The sequence below is a fragment of the Panthera pardus genome, unplaced genomic scaffold, assembly GCF_024362965.1.
Source record: "Panthera pardus isolate Hobbes unplaced genomic scaffold, ASM2436296v1 HiC_scaffold_17, whole genome shotgun sequence".
Classification (NCBI taxonomy): Eukaryota; Metazoa; Chordata; class Mammalia; order Carnivora; family Felidae; genus Panthera; species Panthera pardus.
In genome coordinates, this window is record NW_026526732.1 from 77809836 (window position 1) to 77834330 (window position 24495).

General features: G+C 36.8%; 1 non-coding gene across 1 annotated transcript; it reads left to right on the forward strand.

The window, feature by feature from the left end:
- The first annotated feature begins 18887 nt into the window (after nt 1-18887).
- On the forward strand, nt 18888-18994 carry LOC128777946 (U6 spliceosomal RNA). Its single transcript, XR_008423236.1, has one exon. It is a non-coding gene; the product is annotated as a U6 spliceosomal RNA (small nuclear RNA).
- The last annotated feature ends 5501 nt before the right edge of the window (nt 18995-24495 follow it).

Below are 24495 nucleotides of genomic sequence, written 5' to 3' on the forward strand. Positions count from 1 at the left end.
CTATCAACTGACTCAGCCAGGCACCTCACAAATATTTCTAAATAAAATTAGTTATTAAAACCTTTTTAGTGTTTTATTGTGTAATAGTAATAAATCAATATTGGGGAAAAAAAGAAAACACCTCTGGAATGTGTTGGCAGAATGTTTCCAAAACTACTTCAATGTCTTTAGTTCCTCTAATTCTTTTTTCCTAATTGAGTACACTTGATCTTTTGTGATAGGAGCTCCTACTCATTAAACTTGTACTTTCTGTAAACACAGTATATGTTTTTGGTCAGAGGTCTTTAAGGTTTTTATTTATGGATAATTCATTGCCCTAAACCAATAGTGAAAACTAGTGATCTTTCAAACATGGAAACACCCTGTAATTTTCTTCTGGCATTGCAACAACTTTGATGTTCATCTTTCTCTTTTCTGGCTGAACCTATATACACTTAAGTACAGGATCACATTAAGAAAATGCTCAGACCACATGTAAACAACCTGTGGCTAGACAATTCCTGAACCCTATGCTATGTCCAATTTTCAAAGGATGTAAGCTTCTGTGTTGTTTTCTCTACCATATATTTTTCCACAGAAGTCCTACTTACTACTTTATCATGAACCAATGTATTTGGGTATAAGTCTAGACATGCTGTGATTTGAAAGAAGTCTATCCCTTCCTGCCTACCCCGCCCTTTTGTCCTCTGAAGAGGAGTTTGGACATCTCATGCCCTGAGACATAGTTCTGTGGGTATGTGTAGGCAGTGCTTCATGATTAAAAAGATCTGGGGAAAAGATCTGGATGGATATGCTAAGGAATTTGAATAAATTTTAGTCATCTGCAGATGAAAATAAGATGAGCATAATAAGAAATGAAATGAAGGGCAATGGGGATTGAGTTAGGTCAACCAGTGATCGGTTTTATTTTTCAATAAATAAATTTACTATTTTACAAGACCAGTGCTCTAACCCCTGAGCTATGGAGCCAAATTTACTATTTTAAAGGAAAGAAGAAAAAAAAGAAACTTTCTGTGAATGTATCTGATAAATCAGATGATTTTGTAACATTTAAGTATATTAGTTGATGGAAAACAAACCCGGAACTTCTGTTCATTTAGTCAGTAGATTTTATATGCTAAATCAGGAACCTGTTTCTCTGAGCTTTTCCTTCATCTTCTTTCCCTCAGTAGTTAAGATATGAGTCACCAGGATTGATTATACAGCTGACAAAAACAACTACGAGAAGGCAGGATGAGTGGTGTGAGGTGGGGGTGAGCAACACTCATTTAAATATGGCAGAAACGTCCCCGTTTATAGTTCCTATGCAGGAGAGTTCTTCTAAGCATGTTTCAGAGCTCAGACATAGGAAACTGAGCCTCTGTAACAAGCCCAGGACTAAGAGGCCCCATGGGATATTCTGTCAGGATGGGCAGACAGGCCCTGGTCAATGCACACACTGCACACTGTGACCAGAAACTTGGACTAAGAAGACAATGCTGTACTTTATGGAAGGGCATAAGCACAAGGCTGGGGAGAGGGGTGGTTTAATGCAGTGAACCACTCAAAACCAGCTGGCAGAATGGTCGAGACAAAGTGAAGTTTAACAGGGATAACTATAAAAGACGCATTCTTTTAATTTAAAATAAATATGCTCTTTAACCCAGTAATTTCTAGCTATATGCTCACATGCGTTCAAAGATACATACATACAAACTCAGGATCTTTGAAGCCTTTTGTGTAATTTCACACAGCAGACACAACTAATATCCTTCAGTAAGTGGTTGGTTAAACAGATTATGTTATGTGACCCAAAAGAAACTGGTAGTGGATTATTAAAAATACATCTATATATGCTGATATAGAATGATGGAGTATAGAATCTCCTAAATATATTGTTAGATGAGAAAAGCAATCTGTAATGCTATACATATAGTATTCTCTAATACAAAAGATAAAGAAATTTGAGTCTTCAGGGTAGCTAGGAATGCACTGTTGGGAAAGAAAGGGTATTCTAAGCAGCTAAGATGGAGTGTGCAATTAACATAGGCATGAAAGAGCTTGTATGTTCAGGAAATAGTCAATAGTCCACCTAGGATACATAGCAAATCACCTAGCTGCTAATCTCATATTATCATTTCCTCCTCCTGAATACTGTCATGAATGCCAGTGTAAATGTGTTACGATATCCAAAAAAGAAAACAATTCCTGGTTACTTAGAGTAACACCAACACTGCTAGAAATGCTTTAAACAAACACACAGGCAGGGCCTGATCACATAGAGAACACCTTGGCTTTCAGCAATAGAAGCCATCCGCTCCTCCCAAAGTAGAGATATGAAGCCTTTTGGCTAGAGTGTGAAATCAACTTTAACCATCTCCCAGAGCAACAAGGGAATCAACACCAGCCTAATAAGTAAACAGGTACCTATACTATTTAAGTACCTTTACTACCTATTGGCAAAGAAGGCAAACATTTACTCATTGTACTGATAAATACGACAACTTAAGTTTCCTTCAGTAAAATTTTGAGTTAATTCTGGGGACATTATTTGCTAGTGTGTGTGTATTAACTTGCAGCTTTACACTGTATTACTATATTTATCCTCCTTTGTAGACCCAAATTCTATAGTAGATTTGCTTATATAAGGTGTGTTTTAGAATCATGGTTTCAACCTTATAAGTCTTGTGATTAAGCCAGGATGGTACCACAGTTAGTGCTGGATATCACATCATGGGCCAGAGTGCAGAGTGGGCAAAATTTCTCCTTTGTGTCCTCCCAGTCTTTTCATACAGGATCCTGTCTTAGTGCTTCTCTTCTTATGATCAGAGTCATCTCTTTGTAGGTCCCCTGTTGAATCTAACTTCTTGGAAGTCACCATGGAAATCAAACTTTGGTCAAAGCTGTTCCTAAACATAACAAAAGATGTCTTAGTCCAAAGGAGTTTTTCACTTTTTCAGCAAATGTTTCTCTAATTCATTCTTAAGAGTTTGTAGACATAAGTAAATGGAGTAAGATGATAAAACTAATTTCCACTTTTTTGCAAAGGACTCTTCACTCTTGGTTTTCTTCCTCCACAGTATCTTGGAGCTCTTCCCCACCTACATGTGGGTGCTTAATGATGAATGTGTCACTTAATTTTTATTCTGGAAAATCATGGTTTGGGCTAAGACTCTCAGGATTTCTGGTAGCATTACTTGTGATTATTTTAACTTTTTTTTTTTTTGCAGTTGGCTTTATGGACTTGGGATGCTTTCTCTCCTTCAGTAAAATTAATTATGAGATAAAGATGTCAGACTAGGTTTTCTCTTATGTACCATTGGGTTTCCAAGCTCTACAATTCTGTGATTCTTGTTTCTGTAAGTCAGCTGATATTTTTGGTGACTTGGAAGTTGGTCTCCACAATCAGACTCCCCTGCCTGTTTGGCATCAGCTGCCTGTTCACCCTGTACTCCGTGGACCTCCTTCTCACACAGGAATCTCTTTGATCTCAAAGCAGCTCTGTAAGGTGCAGAGAAAAACAAATACCAAGCTATTTCCCTTCATGGTGCTCATGGCAGTATGAGCTGTCCTAAAGAATAAGAAACCTTAAAAACAACTGATAGTAGTATCCTTGAAGCAACATTTGCAAGTGCCAAATTAATTTCTATCAACACAAACAAATATGTTATTTCAGAAAAGTTTTCCAAACATAAAAGGAATAGAATGAATGACATTTTAAAATGGCTTTGATTATCCAATCTTATAAACATAACAACACCCAGTGGGGCAAGGGGAGGGGCAACTCCTGCTTTTACCACAAACTAAATTCTCTAGAGCTTTGAGGGGATGATTTTTATAGTAGTCCTTTGCTTATTAATCAGTCATATCAAATTATTTCTAGCATGCATGTAATTCACCAATAAACAGACCCACTTTAAATATGCTTTTTCTTAAAAATAAGGAATGAATCATGCATGGATATACATAAATTAAATTAATTTGATAATGAACATGCAGAAGCAAGAAATCTTTAATCAAAAATCACCCTGGTGCCTTACAAGTAAAAAGTAAGGACATTTTAATATTAAAGCCTAACCAAGCATTGAATATGCATTAAATTTAGAAACTGGGATAAACAAGAATCATCAGACCTGAGTTAAGATGTGTTAATTTTTACATGAGGTACTTCTGTAATAACAATAGTTGATAACAAAGAATACTACTAAAGAATACTAGGCCAGAGCACATATACAGATTTATATTTAGGAAAGATGACTTTTTAATTGCATACAACTCCATTTACATGGGCATTCAGTACTTCACTTAAATATGACATTAAAATGATGGATTTCACCCATTAAAAACAAACAAACAAAAAAACCTAAATCCTAACCCCAAAAGGACAACAGGTTTTTCCTAACAACCAGAGAAAATGTTTCAGTATTCTCGCTTCCTACTTCTATAGGGATTAAAAACACAGCCTTTGGGATTACAAATATCTAACATACTTTCTGGATGACCTTAGGAAAACTCTTATAAGCATCATTTTTTAATTTCTAAAATGGGATATAAATATTTATTTCATAGAATTTCTGGGAGAATTAAATAAAATAATGTTTATGAAAGCATTTATCTTAGGGTCTGGCCCATAGTCAGATAAGTTACACTTATTTTTAATTTGTTTTATTGTTATTACTTATTTTTATGGACTTTATGCGTTCTATGTGGCTGATAAACATATGTGGGCATTCATCTCTGACTGTCCATAGGTGTCTTTGGGTTTGAAAGGAGGTCTGGTACCAGGAAGTGGATGAAGCAAATCTGAATTGTGCTGACTGTGTATGAGGATTGGTCAGACGATTTGAGGTTGCTGGAATTTGATGTTGATTTAGCATTTTGACTGAGAGATGGGAAAGTGGTAAGAAGAAAAAAGTTACTGCAGGGAGGGTAGAGATGTTAAATATTCAGCACTTCAAAGACACAATCTTCTGGCCTAACATGGCCTCAAAACTCAACAGAGCACACCAATCAATTGGAGGTGGCCCAAGAGATAAAACTTGTTTGCCATCTGTTAGAATGATCAATGACACTTAAATTGTGTCCATGGACCAGAAGCACCAACGTTGCCTGGGTATTTTTAGAAATACAAACTCTTGGGGCACCTGGGTGGCTCAGTCAGTTAAGCGTCTGACTTTGGCTCAGGTCATGATCTCATGGTTAATGGGTTTGAGCCCTGCATTGGGCTCTGTGCTGACAGGTCAGATCCTGGAGCCTGCTTTGGATTCTGTGTCTCCCTCTCTCTCTGCCTCTCTCCTGCTCATGCTCTGTCTCTCTCTCTCAAAAATAAATAAATGTTAAAAAAAAAAAAAAAAAAGAATTAACTGGAGTGCTTCTTAAAACAGGTGCTTTAAAAGAAAAAAAAGAAAAAGAACTACAAATTTTCAGGCCTACCCCAAGGTGACTGAGTGAGGCTCAGGAATCTGTGTTTAACAAGACTTCCAGGTGATTCTGATGCATGTCAAAGTGTGAAAAGCCTACTTAGATGTTCTGTTCATCAGCAAATTGGGGCTTCTCAGATGGCAAAATGGTGAAATGAACAGAAACTAATGTTATATAGGGCCTACTACATTCCAGGCAAGGTTCAGTGTGCTCTCATGTGCTTATTCCTCCCAATACTCTTTTAATGTAGATAGTTCTAGATAGCTTAGAGAGATAACAGATAGATAGGGATTAAAGAAGAGAGAGGAAAGAAAGAAGAAAGGAAGAGAGGGAGGGAGGGAGCAAGAGAGGGAGGTAGCAGGAGAGAGAGAAGCAGGGAAGAAGAAAAGAGAAAGAGGGGCAAAGGAAAGGAAAGAGGAAGGGAAGGGAAGGAAGAAAGAAGGGAAGGAGAGGGAGGGGGAGGGGGAGGGGGAGGAAAGGACAGGAAACCAGATTTCTGAGTAGTTATATAGCTTTCAAGCAACTAGTAAGAGGTTGTGTTAGAATTCAATTCCTGGTTTAATTTTGAAGTCCAGCATCTTTTTTTTCCCTCTTCCATTCTGCCACATTAAGCAATATATGTAAGAATCAACCATTTCTGGGGCTCCTGGGTGGCTCAATAGGTGAAGAGTCTAACTTCAGCTCAGGTCATGATCTCACAGTTGGTGAGTTCCAGCCTGGGGTTGGGCTCTGTGCTGACAGCTCAGAGCCTGGAGCCTGCTTAGTATTTTGTGTGTGTCTCTCTCTCTCTGCCCCTCCCCCACTCACACTCTGCCTCTCAAAAATAAATAAACATTAAAAATTTTTTAAAGAATAAACCATTTGTATGGTGCCAACAAAATTTAATTGTTTAAGCCAGAAACACACACACACACACACACACACACACACACACACACACACACACACACACACTGGAGAAATTAGGTATCAGTTCACCACTCTCTTCACAAATACCATTTCCCACAAAATCATTATGAACCAAAAAGTCATCCAATTCCTAAAATATTGGAATAACTTTATCAACCATGAATAAAAGCATTTGTCAAATAAAAGCATTTGTCAATGCAGAATTTGGCCCTTAGAGGTAGAAGAGAAAGTTTTGGTCAGAACACCAGGATTGATAATAAAAATTCCCAGTCACTTTTAAAATTTTTAGCAAATTATGTGTTATGTTTTCTAATATGACTTTCCAGATAAAGTTTCAGGAAGAGATCTGAATAAAATGTTCTAGCAACTGTTTCTTTTTCTTTTTTTTTTTTTTTTGAATACTTCTTTTTTTGGCCAAAAAGAATTTTTCTTGTGCCTGACAAAATAAACAAAATGCAAACTAGACAAAGAATAAGGTACTTTAAAAGAATTAATGCATGCATGTATTTATTTTAGCTAATGCAAACATTTTCATAAAATCCAAAGTCTTCATGCTAGCTGCTTTAATTAGATCCTATGTGTGATCAGGTAGGTAAAAGATGAATGTGCTTTGCACAAGGAAGCAGAACACGAAGATCACATGGACTCTTCAGGACTCGATGCTCAGCTGCTTATTGTCTACAGCATTGTCATTGTCATACGCCAAAGTGCTGGTGTGGTCTGGGGGGCTGGCATCTTGCCAAATGGCATATCTTCACTGTGTAGGATGAAGGCTGGTCGTTGGTTTTCTTTTCTGCAGGTATCTTTGAGATACCTTCAATGATTACAGTATCCAAAGGGCAAACTGAACAAGTTAGACATCACATCAAAAAGGACAAATCATCTGTTTTCCAGTTGACTGTCATTATATTTACGTGACTTTAATCATAAGGATTTCTTTATCTGAACCACGTGGCATGGAAATATAATCACAAATTCTCTTCGTTCAATACTAGTTTGTCAGAACCTACGGATGAATTTTTCTGTGTGGTTTACTGAACTGCATCTAATTATTCTGAGAAGGTTTCTCTTCTTTTTTTTTCTTCCCTCCTCATTGTGGTTGGTCTGCAGGTTATCATGTTTCTATAAATTGTTTTAAAGCACCCATGTTCCCACTCCGTGCTGAAAATAAAGCATGAAATACAAAATATATTATACTTTTATAGCCAGTTTCCCCAATTCTCAAATTTCTCTACTATTTATTTCCATGAGGTTTTCTGTGGTAAGTGACAGAATTCCTCAATTTATAATATAGTCTTTTGTCGGTCATTCCACTGGTTGCCTTCATATAGAGCTCAACAAACACTTTCAGGCAGTTTGCCTTTGTTGCCACACCTTAAAAGGGGAGCAGAGATTTCAACCTCCAGATGTTTTGAATTCTCCAGCCAGCTGAACCTTGCAGATAAGGTACTCCAGTATCTCATTGTCCAGAAGACACACTCATTTCTCCTGATACAAATGTGTGCTCAGTATTTGTGAACAATCAGCAACATCATAGTTGGCAACTCCCTACAGGTCAGATGAAGGGGCAATTTTTTGTACCAGTAGCATGCCAATGGTGGCTGTCTCCCAGCTGCGAGAGAACTGGGATTTGTGCCATCTCCAAATATAACCCTAACTTTGTCCTCAACATGATGACTTATGAGTTTGGGTTAGTAAGCAAGACATCTGCTTAAAATGTCAGTTGAATTGAATATATATATTTACTGAGCTAAATATGTGGCATTCTGGATAAATAAAATGCAATGGGGATACCTGCTCTTTGATAACTCATAGTCTTAAAATTTTAGTGGAGGCAAGGCAAAGTTACAACCTATTCAGCCCCAGAACAACAGCCTGTCCACAGATTTAGTGATGATGGATGATAAGCATAACAGTAACTAGTAATGATAATCACATATTGAAAAATTACTATGTACCAGATATGTTAAATTCTATGTACGTGTGATTTACTTCAATCCTCCTCCTCCCAAAAAACTTTGCACATTACTACTTCTATATTACAGTTGAAGAAATTAAAGCTCAGAGATACTAGCTGCATGAAAAACCTTGGCTATCCAGTATAGCTGGAGCCTGACTACAGTGTCTACACCATCTCGTTTTTTATTCTGGACATAACTAGTCCTGAAACTGGCAATTATAATGTTGGCATTTTAATAAAGAAAGATATTTGGGGAAATATATTGGCTAGATTGCTCTTTTATAAAGGATATAGGAGTTATGTATATACATAAAATAAAAAATAGAAAGAAATGGAAATCAGGTAACTGACACAGTTATGGCATAATAGTAACCACATAAATAGGCACATATTATTAAGCTAACATCTAGATAAATTAGCATTTTAAGTATTTTATGTGAATTAATTCTTTTAAACCTACAGCAGCTCTATTATTCTCACTTGATAGTTAAGGAAATACCCTAGAAATTCAAGAAAAACTTTCTGAAAGGAAGTAATAACCAAGTAAAATTTGAAGCATAGTAATAATTAGATTCAAAAAATTAGAATAAGTATGTATCAGGATAGGTTAGAATATGCTGCAGTGGTAAATATCTCAAAATTCTTAAGGGCTGAAAACAACACAGGATCATTGCTCCCTTATGTTTCATGTCCATCTCAGGACATTTTCCTTACTCAGGGACTGAAACTGACAGTCCATCATCTGGAATGTTGCTAGTTGCCATGACAGGAGGAAGAAAGATAGAAAATCACACATTTGCTCCATAATGGCTTATGCTTTGATGTGACACACATTGTTTATTCACTTTTCACTGGCCAAAACAAATCACGTGATTGTGGCTAACCTCAGTGGCATAGGGAGTACAATCCTACCATGTACCCAGAGGAGAATATTTCAAAATAGTGGTGAATGGTACTAATGACTGCTACAGGGTAAAGACCAGAAGAGTGTTCCAGACAGAACCAAGAGGTAAGGCTGATAATGTTCCATGTGGATGGGAAATTATAAACATTTGGTATTGCTAAATAAATTGTGAAGCAGGCATCTTTTTTGGCAATGGTAGATTGAAGCCAGGTTATAAAAGTCCTTTTTGCCACCCTTATAAGCTTGGACTTTATTCTGTAAGCCATAGGGAAACTTTTGGACTGTAAGAAGGGGAATGGTTGTCATATTTTGTTTTTACATTGGTTATTGTGGCTTTAGTGCACTGAACAAATTTGAAGAAGTCAAGACTAGAAACAAGAAACTCAACTAGAACAGAATTAAAATGATCAGAGACAACCAAACTATGTTAGTGATAGTAGATGCAGAGAAGAGAAGATTAATAAATATTTAAGACATATAATTTCAGGGACTTGTTGATTAATTGAACATGGAAGGTAAGGGCAAGGAGAAGGCTAGCAGAGCTCTCAGATTTAAGATTTGGTAAATATGGATTCATTAAGTGACATGAAATATAAAAGGAGCAGGATTGAAGGTAAATTGTACTTTGAATATTAGTGGATTTCACAAGATTGTAAATGTCTAACAGGCATTTGTAAATATAAGTCTGAAATCTGGAGGAAAGATCATGGATAGGGATTTAGTTTTGGAAATCACCAGCATACAGGAGATAGTTAAGATCCTGAGAGTGGAGGACAGTCCAAAGAGAAGCTCTACCGTAAGAAAAGCAGTGGACCAGGGATAGAAGTCAGAAACTCCAACATTTTAAAGAGATACAGATCAGGCAGAGTTCATGAAAGAGAGAAAAAAGAATGGACAGAGGCAAAAATAGAGAGCCAAGAAAGAGAACTCAACAAAGTCTGATGCATCAGTCAGATCCAGAAAGATGAATGAAGTCTTAAAGTGCCGTTTGGAGTCGGAAATAATTAAGGTTATAAGATATACTTCTCCCAAACAGCTCTAGTGAGTATAACCGATATATGAAAATTTTCACATTTTTAATGTATATGATTTTAGGGGTTTGGGCATGTGTATATGCCTGGGAAGACATCGGTACCATCAAGGTAATATCTGTCACCTCTAAACTTATTTGTAACTCTTTATTTTATTGTTTTTTAATTTTAAAAAAAACAACCTTGGAATGAGATTTACTCTACTAACAATTTTTTTTTCATGTTTATTTTTTTATTTTGAGAGAGTGAGGGCCCAGGAGTGAACCAGGAGGGGCAAAGAAAGAGGGAGAGAGAATCCCAGGTAGTCTCCGTGCTGACAGTGCAGAGCTGGAAGTGGGGCTCTATCTCATGAACTGTGAGATCATGACCAGAGCTGAAGTCAAGAGTGAGACATTTAACTGACTGAGCCATCCAGGGGCTTCTCTATTAACAAGTTTTAAAGTGCACATTACAGTACAATTCTATAGGCACTATGCTGTACAGCAATTGGTATAAAGTTTTAGTTATTCAAGATGGAGATCTATTGATACACTTGAACATAACTTATCAGTTGATTGGTTGGGGCACAGAGTAAAGTTCAGTGGATTGAAAAGTTATTGGGTAGTGCCAGAATTAAGACTGTGAAGTTTGACTGAAATGAGAAGGAATAATAAAGTAATATATCGATGGGGTCATAGAATCAGGAGAGTTCATAAAATTGAAGAATCTTGGGCATGTTTATATTTAAAAGTTGTGAGAAAAAAGATGGCAATATCAGGAATATAAAAGAGAGAAGACACAGAGCAAATAAATGGTCTCATTATTTCTCAAATAGTCAACAACTGTAATTTTGACAACTATACACTTTACCATGGAAGCTGAAAGGCAGACTTTAATTTTTTCAAGAAAAAAATGAATATATTACAAAGTAATAAAATCCTTATGAAGGCTGAATGGTTCAATGAGTTGAGCTACAGCTTTAGAGGCTGAAGGTTTTAATCATGACTGGATGATTGATTTTATTGCATAATTTGTGCAAGCTTTTTCAATTTCCATTGGCTAGGAGGCATGCAAAGTTCAGCTAACTCAAATCAAATTTACCTGTCTTGTTTTTCACATAGGTAATTTAAGGGTGAGCCAGACCCTGAATAACTAGGAAGAATTATTAGATAGAATGTTTGCAATAAAAAATATTTTGCAAACAAAAAGTGCTGCATACACATTTCTCAAAAACATGTCATTTTACATGTAATTTCAAACTGCTTTACTGTATGCCCTATCTTGTTCTTGAAAGACTAGTTTTGAAAGAAAATTGATAATGGTAGAATTTCAGAGTGGAAAAGCATGGGTGTTATTTATAAAGGAGTCAGGGAAACCACAATCAAGAATTCCGTTGAAGGTATTTCAAACACCACAGGTTAGCAGATACCACCAAGCCCCAGGAAAACTTCTTTGTAGCCATCTGGTTCAGACTCACTTTCTGTTATCCCAATCAGTAGCTTGCCTTCTTGAAATGGGAGCAGCCCTCTTGCTCTTACTCAGTTTGCAACCAGACAAGCATTTGGCATATTATGTTTTGAGGACATGATATGTTCTGCAATGTAGAAGGAAACTGTTTTTTGCTGCTCTTCCATACTTTAGTTAACTTTCTAATTGAAAGTTACTGAGCATTGTTCATCCCTGTCTGGTTGACAGCCTGGCAAGCTTCCTCCCAAAGCTGTGGGAATATGGCCCCTCTTCTGCTTGCAACTCTAGCCTAATCTGAAACAAGAGAATTTTCAAACTGCAGTCTTTTTAAAATTTCATATGAAATGCATTTTTTATTTATTATTTGTGGTGACTTTGAAAAGTGGTAGACTGAAAGAGATAGCGAGACAATGGGAAACAATATGGCAATGAAAAACTGATGTCTGCCGAAGGTATACAAAAAAAGGGGGACAGTTGAGCACCAAGTCTTTATCGTGCTTGACCCACACTTTGGGATGTAGCATCTATCACTGGGAGCTCTCTTCTGTGCTCTAGTCATCATTAGTGCTTTTCTGTTTTATTCCATGTCCTGGAAATTGTATCCCCATGTTGTACCCTGTACCGTTAGTTAACTGGCTGAGTCTTGAGCTATGACAAGCACCAGTCCTATAAAAGGCCTTGTGCTAATTATTACAGGAAAAGAATGATTAAAAAGTCAAGGCCCTTGTCCATATGCATGAATTGTTTCAATTTACTTTCTTCTTTGGTTTATTGGTTGTGGTTACTTTTTAATTTGCTTTCTGTGGCGAGTTTTTATGTGGTTGACTAGCTGTAAAACAATTATTCTAAGTTGATTGGGCAGAGAGAGAAACGGAGAAATCATATAAGCCTCAGCTTTTATGTTTACCAAATGTAAAACAATCTCTACACTTGAAACTATATTTTCATTATGATATAAAACACTCTAACCAGTGTTAAAAGTATTAAATGAAATGCTGTAGAATAGCTATATGTTTAAATATTAATGTTTGATCATTGAAACTTTGATACCCATTGCACACAAATCATATCATTTGAGTTCTAAAAGAAAAGATTTATTTTATTTTTTTAAAAATTTTTATTTATTTTTGAGAGAGAGGAAGAGACAGAAGGCAAATGGGGGAGGGGCAGAGAGTGAGAGGGAGACACAGAATCTGAAGCAGACCTCAGGCTCCAAGCTGAACTGTCAGCACAGAGCCTGATGCAGAGCTTGAACCCACAAACCATAAGATCATGACCTGAGCCACAGTTGGACACTTAACCAACTGAGAAACCCAGGTGCCTGTAAAGGAAAAGATTTAAAATAAAAGATTTATACTCCAGTGAATATGATGACCAGTCCATATTCAAATTGTCTCAATTGTTCCAGTAATTTTTTGCCTGTTTTATTTTTTAGTAATGTACTTTTTGGCTAATTAAAAAAATCTGGACTCCAATCACAGATTACACACCTTGTATTTAGTTGTCCTGTTTTTTAGAATTTTTTAGTGCAAAGCATTTTTCTACCTATGTTATACCTTTCATGAAATTGCCATTTTTGAAGAGTTTAGGGTAATTGTTTTGTGGAACGTGTCTGAATCTTATTCTCACGATTAGAGTCAGGTTAAGCCTTTTCAGTAAGAATACTACACAGGTTCTATTGTGCCCATCCCGTTGTATCACTCCAGCACATAACATATGCTAGTTTTGTGCTAAGTTTGGTCACTAGGTTAAGATTATGTCTACCATTTTTTTTTTTTATTATTTTAAAAGTGCCCTCTTCCCTTTATAATTAATAAATAATGTATGGGATGATATTTTGATACTGTGTTAATATTATATTGAACACACTTTCAGCAGGACTTTCAGCATGCATTGATGACCCTTGTCTGAGCCACACTGGAGACTGCAAAACGGTAATTTCCTAATTTTATTTTCCTTCTACATTTATTAGCTGGCATCTTTTGTGAAGAAAAGATTCCCTCCTCCAATACCTCCATGTACTCGTGGATTTTTAAAATCCATTAAAATCCATTTGGCCCTTCATACTTGCTGCCTTGTTCTTTTGATGTGTACTTATGATCTTCTGGACACTACTTTGTTTTCTCACATAAGATGTTCCAGGCTCACTTTGTATGTTCTGTGTCTCTGAACTGGAATCAACCATTTTTCCAGGGAACACTGGTTCTGTTCAATAGTGAACATAGGTGTTTTAAAACCAAGATCTTGGTACTAAAATGTTCATTTCCTCTGGGTGAAATTGTTTCTGAGCCCCTTTGGTTGACTGAGATAGGAAATATATCTGAGATATAATATATTTATCTGAGATAAAAATGTTATTATTTTCTTTCTTTTTTTTATATGAAATTTATTGTCAAATTGGTTTCCATACAACACCCAGTGCTCATCCCAACAGGTGCTCTCCTCAATGCCCATCACCTACTTTTGCATTGTTGGTGGGAATGCAAACTGGTGCAGCCACTCTGGAAAACAGTGTGGAGGTTCCTCAAAAAAATTAAAAATATTTTTAAAATCATAAGTTCATGATGACAACTCCACTAAAAATCCACACTTCAGGGCTTCTCCTTACCTTCCCCATTCCATATTTATACATTGCTTCTCCCACAATGAGAACCCTGAATCTTAAACCACCAATATATTTACTCATTTGTTTTATCCTACAGTACACACAAAAGAATAGTTTTAAGACTCAACAACAATCCTACTAAGTAATGTTCATGATATTATTGTTCTTTTTACCTTGAAAATATCTCATTAAGGGTATACAGTCAGAGAAATGCGTTCAAGAGTTATTTAAAAGTTGTGTTATCATTGTAATATAAAACTGAGCTCATTTGTTTCTCTTTGAATTAAATTTTAGGTTTTTTTCATTATTATTGATATAATTTTATTTTTGAAAATATGAAATATTTCCAGGGCTCAAAACTTCCACAACTATAAAAACGTTGTACTCAGAGAAGCCTCATGTACCTTCCAATTCCTGTCACCACTCCCTTCCTTCTCCTGCTGACCCCAGATAGGGAACCACATATATTCTTTTGATCTATCCTTTCTATTTTTTGTTTTTGTTTTTTGCTTTTATTTTTTTGGTCAAAATAAACAAGTATAGGGGAGACTGGGTAGCTCAGTTGGTTAAGCGTCTGACTTTGGTTGAGGTCATGATCTCATGGTTTGTGGGTTTGAGCCCTGCTTTGGGTTCTGTGCTGACAGTGTGGAGTCTGACTGGAATTCTCTCTCTCTCTCTCTCTCTCTCTCTCTCTCTCTCTCTCTCTCTCTCTCTCTCTCGCTGTCCCTTCCCCACTCATGCTCTCTCTCTGAAAATAAATAAACTTAAAAAATATATTTAAAAAAGAAAAAATAAACAATTATGTATTTATGTAGGTGTAGATATATAAAAAACAGCACATTCTTTGGCACCTTGCTTTTTTCCACTCCATATTCATTCTCAGGGGTGATCCTCATTCTTTTTTATATAGCTCTACTGTAAAATAGTGCTGTATTGTGTTTGGGCATAGCAGGGTTCGTTCAACCAGCCCCTACGGATAGACTTGGGTGGTTTCCAATTTTTGCCATGACGAATAATAATTTACAACAGTGAAAACTTTTTTTTTTTTTTTCGTAATTATAGCAGTATACCTTGGGGTAAATTCTTATAAGTCAGATTTCTGGGTCAAAAGGCATTTTGATAGATATTGCCAAACTCTTCTCCATAGGGGGTGAATGATTTTTTAAATTTCCACCAACAATGTTTGAGATTTTCTCCACAGTCTAGCCAAAAGAGTATGTCATTAAGCTTTTGAATTTTAGGTGTATATTTTTTCAAAAGTTTCTCAGGTAATTCTGATGTGCAGTTAGGTTGAGGGCCATTGGCTTGGATTGTCAGCAATTCTAAGAGACTACAAAATGAAAGCAATGGTGATGGTAATAGTAAAGAGTATCACAAAAATAAACTGAGTAACTTCAAAGAAAAGGATTGGGAACAAGTCATAATAACTTCATCCAAATTTAATTTCTCTAGGGGCAAGAATTAAACACTGTGTGATACTTGGATTAAAAAAAATATATCCCATGCCCTCCTTAAAAAAGGTTTTGCCTGTTTGACATAATTTTATATACTTTACCGGTACATCAATGTCCCATCTGGGATGACGTCTGTTTAGGCATCAGTAGGGAACGTTTTTAGGGTACATGGCATCCTAGATGACTCATTCAAGTTAATATTCATCCAAACACTACCATGAAATGAACTGATAGAACCTAGGTACAATATTTTATAGGTTCTAAGCCAGTCTCTTTTTTCTTTAATATTTCTATAATCAGTCTACATCTTATAGCTGACAATATATCATAAATAAATTGGCATCTCTTCTCTCTCTTAAAGAACAACTTCTAGTAACTTTAACACAGAGTTTTAGAAATAAAAGGGTAATTAATTGAAAGGAATCAAAGTGGCATTCTAGGAAAATTGTATGCATGTTTTCTTAGTGATCTTGGGCACACACATAACTAATCAGAGTAGAGAATAATGTGGTTTGGGTCAGTTTTCAATGTCTCTGCCCTAAGCCCTGTGGCAGTCTTGGTCCTTTCATTCTTTTGCCTCAGTGGTTCATCATCCTTCAGTATTCTCTTTACTCTCAAGCTGGTCTCTGACAACTGGCTATGGGGCTTTTGGGGCTCCTTCCCTTTGCTCCAGGGTCTAGTTATTTATAAAAAACAGGGTTGACTGCCTCTATTCTGAAAAAACTTTCTCTGTCACAGCTACCATTGCATTATTTTCTCTGTCAGATACTGTGCTCTTTACCCATATACAGGGCCACCTGTACCCTAAGGCCAGCAACAGTTTTCCTAGTTCATGAAGGATTCCAGCTTCAGTTGGCCTGCCAAATCAGTTAGGTCCCCCCCTACCCCCCCATATCTCCCTAGTTGAGCTGATCAACCAGGACTGCTGCTAGACTGCATGGTCCCCACACAGTGACCATGTGCCATGCCTGGCCTCACCGTGGACACTCATTTTGGTCCAGGGCCCAGTCTGTCTAACATTATTAACAGTCTGGGTGATAGGAAGACTCATTGCCAGCCGGGTCAAAACCCTCGGGTAAGCAAGTTATATTCTTTACATGGTTTCAAAAAGGAAGAAAGAGGGGGCGCCTGGGTGGTGCAGTCGGTTAAGCGTCCGACTTCAGCCAGGTCACGATCTTGCGGTCCGTGAGTTCGAGCCCCGCGTCAGGCTCTGGGCTGATGGCTCGGAGCCTGGAGCCTGTTTCCGATTCTGTGTCTCCCTCTCTCTCTGCCCCTCCCCCGTTCATGCTCTGTCTCTCTCTGTCCCAAAAATAAAAAAAAAAAAAAAAAAAACGTTGAAAAAAAAAATTAAAAAGGAAGAGAGAGTTTCTTGACAGGTTTCAATTACAAAGACTTCATCCTAAGAAAAATCAGAATGCCTTTTAATTGCACTTTTAAATTCCCTTCGTTCCTGCTGAACGAAGATGAGAGCCAAGCAGCTTGGAATAAAGCCCCTCGGAATTTGGAATTAACCTCTTTTCACCAACAATTTTTCTATGACATATTTTTAAAGTATGCTTTGCAATAGTTGTTTTGGTTTTTTTTTTTTTTTTTTTTTTTTGTCTCTGTTGGTTCTTTTTGAAGGTACCATCATAGCAGTAGCCCAAAGTATTTGGAATATGATTAGTGAGCTATTGGAAAAAACTGTTTATGATGGTATCTAGAAAAACGAAAATGCTACTTACAGTTTTAGATGTTAATTGAAAATTTTGTTTGACTTTCAAATTGTCAATCCTACTCATTTCATAATTAACAGCAACTCAATGTCTAACTTGAATGCAAAAATTTTCTGAATTGACTCAGCCATATTTATGAGATTCTTATGTTGTTGGTTTCTTAACTGTTAAGGAGATAAAAACGTTCTTTTGTATGTGGATTCCCTTTAGAGCCTGGCTCTTTCTCTCTGATGGTCATAGAGATACAAAATGAAGTAAGAAATGGTCCCCGTTGTCATGCAGCTCAATCTAACAGGCAAGTCCATGTATAAATACATATGCATGGCAGATTAAAGGGGCAGAACAAAAAAGAGATCACAAAGGAAGAGCAACTTCCAGAAGAGTGAAAGGGGAAGCTTTCCTGGAGTGGGTGACAGGTGAGAAAGACTTAAGAGGTGCCTGGGTGGCTCAATCGGTTAAGCATCCGACTCTTGATTTCAGCTCAGGTCATGATCTCACAGTTTGTGAATGCGAACCCCAAATTGGGCTCTGTGCTGAGAGCTCAGAGCCTGGAGCCTGCTTTGGATTCTGTGTCTCCCTCTCTCTGCCCCACCCTCACTTGCACTCTGTCTCTGTCTCTCAAAAATGAATAAATGTTAAAAAAAAAAAAAAAAAAAGAAAGACTTAAACCTGAATAGGAATTGCCCAAGTAAAGCTGGGAAGTTTATGGAAGACAGGCTGAAAAAACATTTCAGGTAGAGGAGGGAAATGTAGAAAGGACACAGGTAGAAAAAACACTTGTGTTAAGAAGATGCTGGAAAGTAAACTGTAAGGCATGGAAGAGAAAGTAAGGAAAGCAGAAATCCCTGAACACAATTCTGTAAAGCAAGAACCGTACCAATGTCTACTGAAGCTTTATTATATGCCAGTTCCTCTCCAATCAGGAAGGTAATTGTTAACTTCTTGAGGGTGGTATGCAGGTGAAGTCAAGATCATGTATAGGGAAGCTGGTTAAAAGGTTGTTGTAAGGAGTCAGACAAGCTCTGATCACTACAGAGATTAGGGCTGCCACATTTTAATCTATTTTTGTACTATAGCTCTTGATAGTTAAAACTGACCAATTCTTGAGTTGCTATACTTCAGTTTTGTTTTTTATTTCTTCTTTTGGCAGTATCTCTAATAAGCTATTGTAGCTTCACACTTGTGTGCAAGAAAGCTAAATGCAAAATATGCAAAAACCAAAAGAAAATCCAACTGTGGGTATGAAAAAGATACATTGGGTAGGTATCAGAGGAGGCAATGTGTACAAATGCATATATAATTGTTACAATAGATGATATAAAAGACATTTCAATAGCAATTATGCTAAGGATTGTGTCAGAAAGAAAACATGACTTGGGATGTACAAAAGAATTTTGCAGGCACTTTTAAGTAAATAAGAATAAGGGCAGAGATATAGGAATGGTTGAAAATCAATCTGGTTTGTGCTCGCTTCGGCAGCACATATACTAAAATTGGAACGATACAGAGAAGATTAGCATGGCCCCTGCGCAAGGATGACACGCAAATTCGTGAAGCGTTCCATATTTTATATGTTTTCACTCTTATGTGGATCCTGAGAAACTTAACAGAAACCCATGGGGGAGGGGAAGGAAAAAAAAAAAGAGGTTAGAGTGGGAGAGAGCCAAAACATAAGAGACTCTTAAAAACTGAGAACTGAGGGTTGATGGGGGTGGGAGGGAGGGAAGGGTGGGTGATGGGTATTGAGGAGGGCACCTTTTGGGATGAGCACTGGGTGATGTATGGAAACCAATTTGACAATAAATTTCATATATTGAAAAAAAAAAGAAAATCAATCTGGTTTGAGCTGAAGATGCAGTTTGGGTTGAATAGATTTTTTTTTTTTTTCCTGGTTCCAAATGGTTGGGAAATGAAGAAGTTGAATAAACCTGCATTGTCCGAATGGGAGGGCAAGAAGAACTATAAATTTCTGTTTGCAAGCAAAAGAAAACCCAATTCTATCTAGCTTAAAAACTAAAGATTTATTAACTAATGCAATTGAAAAGTACAGATTTCAGGCATAATCTGACTCTGACGCTGTGATATTATGAGAGTTCTGGATGATTTTCTCCATTTTTCTCTCTCTAGGCATCAAGCTCATTTTAGGCTGGCTTCCATTATGGTTTATAATCTCCCAGGGCCACATGCTTCCTCATTTATTTCTGGGGTAGGGGAAAGAACTTCTTGAGCAGTCACAGACTTAAAGTCCTGAACTTCATTTCTATCAAGACATGTGCCTACCCTTGAACCACTGGCTATAATCAGGGGATAGTCAGATGCAGATTGGCTTGGGCTAGGCTCTGCACCCACCACTGAACCAATAGCTCTGACAAGGAGATGTCTTTACTTAAGTTGGCTCACATCAATTAGGGTTGACTCCTGGTATTCTTGGTTAGATTTCTCAGCCAAGGGGGGTCAATGGGGACTGGAATCCAGCCCACTATCTGCTTTCCAAGCTTTGCACTCTGGCATTGGGCTATATTTCCTGGAAGAAGGATAGTCTTTTTATAATTCTCACAAAAGCACAGTTATGTGTACTAATAAATCTGAGTCCAACATCCATTACAACTTACATTTTTCCAATTTACATAGAGAGGTGCCTATGGATTAGCGGTAGCCATCACCCTGAAGTTGAGGGATCAATCCCAATTATTTTTGTATCTTGTTTATTTGCTTCTTCAGATCCAGGCTCTACCCTGCCATTTCTCCAAGAGTCTGACCTGCATTAATAGACTCCCTTATCCTCTGATGCCAGTTATGGAGCTCAAGGATGAGTTCACTGTGGGTAGGCTGCATCTGTCTACTGTAGGCCAAGCTCTTGCCAACAGCCTTTTCCACATGGTCTCTCCGTCTCTGCCCTCTGTCACTAAGTTCTAGTAACTGCTTGCACCTCTTGGCACTTCAGACCCAGGATGATATCAGTCCCTCCTATGAGGAGTGGAGAGAGGAAGGGCAGAAATTTATTAATAGTAAAAATAATAATAATAATAATAATAATAATAATAATAATAATTGCCTGCAAGTCAAAATGAAAGGAAAGAAAGGAAAGGATAGGCTTGGTGGAGAGTGACTGACTGTTCTGCCTCCTCACCACAAAAGACCAAGAGCAAATCCCACTATAAATGCTTCAGGTCCCCATGCTAAAGGTTTCTGGGCTGAATTATGTGAGTCTACCTTAAATCAGGATGATGAATTAGGACACTTCTTTGCTCCATTCAACTCTTATGATTTATTCATTCAGTGTCATTTCTTGTATAACCAAATGTCCTAATTTCTAATGTGGGAGAAGTAGAATAGTAAAATGTATTTTCTGCTTTAGGACCACCCTACAATGTACAAAGGTATTCATATGCAGCTTAAACAAAGAGAATTTGTCCTATTTTCTATCACCTATCTAATGTTCCTATAAACACCTCACCCCCACTGTACTCCTCTGGGTGGCAAGGAAAGAGATAAGTATTGTCAGCTAATGGTTTCTCTGCCTCCTCTAGTTTATAGTCTGTTTAGATTTCAGGTCTCTTTTTGAGGTAAATATTCCTATGAGTTCTAAGTTTGAGTCCTTATTATGGTGGCTTCTCTCTTTCTTTTCTTCCTTCCCAAGATGGTGTCTGGTTATTTCCTTGATATTGGGAGGAGGAGTCACTTGGTCTCATGTTGGTCTTTTGCTGGTTTCTGCCATGAGATGGCTTGTCCAATCCTTGGGTCTACCCAGCTCAGGTGTGCTTTGCCAGGTCATGTTTCTGAGAATAAGGCTGAAATCTGTTGCTGAAGTAAGTCAGCAGTGAGGGAATTCAGGATCCATTTATGACTGAACACATACTCTTTTCAGTGTACATTTGTGGTTTTATGAAATTCCTAGCGGCTAGCATTCAGCCTGACCAGAGTGGTATTGGATAAATTTTTGTACTTTGGTATTATTAATCATAATTTTCTTGTAGTATTTCCAATGAAAAGTCAAATTTTTTAAAACTTACATATTGCATAGTAGGTGTTTAATAATCTTCGTTTCTACTCTGCCTCCCAATCTTTATAGTTATTAACTGTTGAACAATTAACAAAATATTTTCTCACTTCAAACCTGCCAAGTCATAACATAGGTATCCTATCACACAAATTAAATGCACATTGTTTTACGAATAGTGTTAATACCAGCAGAAAGGCAGTAAAAAATCCTCCAAGAATTAATGAAATCCATCTATAAACTATCAGTTTGTTAAAACATAAATTCCTTGATTAGTTTTAGCATTATATTTCATATGTGTTTGTGTTTTAATTTTGTATTATTCTTTAAACACCAATATAGAACAATTCAAAGAAATTTTACTCTTGATTGCTCCAGACAAAACCCAGTTGTTTTCTCCCAATTCCCTTATTGCCTGTAATTATATAATCACATAAAATACCTATAAATATGTGTTGCACAGTTACAGTAATACGGTATATACACTTTTAAGCCCCCATTTCTCTTAATATTAAGCTTTATTTTTTATACTGCTAAAGTTATATGTACAAGTTTATTAATGATGCAATATTTCATCAATAAGACATTCTCTCATGGGATATTTAGGTCATTTCTTACTTTTTTATGATTATACATAGTATTACAATGACCATTTTTATGAATATGATAGAGATTATTCCCTTCCTGACTAATTTATTAGAACTTAGGTTCCCAAGAATTGCTCACTAAGTTACAGAGAATGAAAGCTGGCTAGTTTTGATTTGTATCCCTGGGCTGTTCTCCAAAAGGACTGCATCTACACCAATGCCTGCAGGGTCCTGCTTTCCCAAGGTGGCCTCTGTTAGCAATAGTTCAAGTTTCATGAGCATGAAAGAAAAAGTTTCATGGTCAATTTTTTCTTCTGGCATGACTAGGTCTTCTCTTATCAGGAGTCTTCCTTTTCAATTCTAAGTAAGATTTAAAATCTGGTTTCTTCTGCAGCTAGTAGAATTCTTTTTTTTTTTCTTTCTCTTTTTACTTTAAGCATCTTTTGTTTTCAAACATAGCAAAGAAGATTAAAGTACTTGCCATGCCAAATAAAGGTTTTTTTTTTAATGTGCGATATATCTGAAAGTAATAAGCAAAACTTACTGAGCAATTACTCTGTCCTAAGCACTTTATGTATTAATTCATTGAACCTTCATAACTATTCCACATTATTCCCATTCTATGGACCAGATCGCAAAAACTGAACAGTTAAATAATTTGTTCTCTGTCAAATACCTAGTAAGTGGTGGAGCAGAAACAGCAACTCAGTAACTTTGATTTCAGAGTAAACACCCTAAATCACTATGCTGTTCTGAAATCACAGCAGAAACTGTCTACAAAGTAGCAGTTCCACAGAAGACATCTTCTTTTCTTAGGAATTTAGATGAGATTGAAAATTGGCCAGAAAAAATAGTCCTTTTTAAATAAAGCTTTCCTCCTGTTTATCCCACATCCTTCCCTGATATATATATACAAGGACAGAATAGGGAGGGATATATAAAACACAGAAAGGACATTAATCTTCCTTACCTTCATACTTTTCACTAATAAAAATTACCAAATAAAATATTAAAACAATTTTTCTGTCAACAATTTGTGAGCCAAACTCTAATCATATTCTTCAGTGGAGCCTAAAATCAACATGTGATACGTACAAAAACAATTTCTTTTGCTGCATCCTTTTCCTGAAGTCCAAAAAGAAGTTTACAAATACTAGACCCAAGAAGGTTGCAAATGATCTATTTCTTGAAATCACAGTTCATTTTGTTCATTACTTACATGTTCTTTGAGGTTGTTACTCAGAATATAGTTGACCTCAAAGAGTTAAGTACTTTTGTAGATTAACATCTGATTCTGTTTTTACCATTACATCTGACCAATTTTCTTTTGTGTGTAAAATATTAAGCATTCTTGTACTACAAAGGTAGGTACAAAACACAAAGAAAACAAGAACAAAAAATAGCTTAAAGAGGAAAATCATCCACGATAAAAATTATACTTTGCATTTTTAACTTAAAATGCATTTTCTTATTTATGTTATGTTCAGCTCAATACTAGAAGCTACTTTATTTATTTATTTATTTATTTATTTATTTATTTAATTTATTTATTTATTTAAAATTTGTTTGTTTATATTGAGAGAGTTGGGGAGAGGGACAGAAAGACAGAATCCCAAGCAGGCTCTGCACTGTCAGCAGTGCAAGTCTGACATGGGGCTCGAACTCATGAACTATAAGATCATGACCCGAGCTGAAATCAAGAGTCAGATGCTTAACTGACTGAGTCACCCACGCGCCCATAGAAGGTACTTCTAGACAGATATTAGTCTATCTCATTCATTTTACAGATGAATAAACTGAGGCACAAAAAGTCAAGCTATGAACCTTAAATGAATCACTCTTTTCAGTGCTCTATCACTAGGGCAATCCAGTTAGAAAGACCAAGTAATAGCTAATGGGCACTTCTTAGCATATACCCCAACATACCTGATGATTGCAACATAAGATATATAAAAACATGTTTCAGGAAAATTTTAGGTCTAACACAGATATTCTGTTATATAGTTGCTGTCTTGGGCTGTCCAAATCTGCAATTTGGCAGCTGTAGCCAATTTGCTGAAGAATCATATCTCTGGCATCTCTCGTTTTCTCATCCAGGTGGCAAAATGATAGCCTACTTCTATGAATCTACTCATTTAGTTTGCTAGTATCTAATTAGAGAAGAAATGAACTGTTCTTTCTCTCACATCAGAAGTGAACTGACCAGCTCATGGATCCTTCAACCAGGTGAGCTCTCAGTGGTGCTTGGCTGGCCTTTCTTAACTGAGTCAGCATGTCTGTAGGAGTTGACTTTCACTGGGGCCTTTCAGGAATAGGGCTGTTTGAAAAGTTGGCCTCAAGATCAGTGGAGGAAAATGCTAGGGATTCTAGCTGCTAGTGGAGTTACTGGCAAGCTATGGCTAATGAGACGTGGGTTTTGTTGTTGTTGTTGTTTTGTTATTGCTTTAAATTTTTGCTTTCTTTCCAGCCCAGTTTGGCTAAATT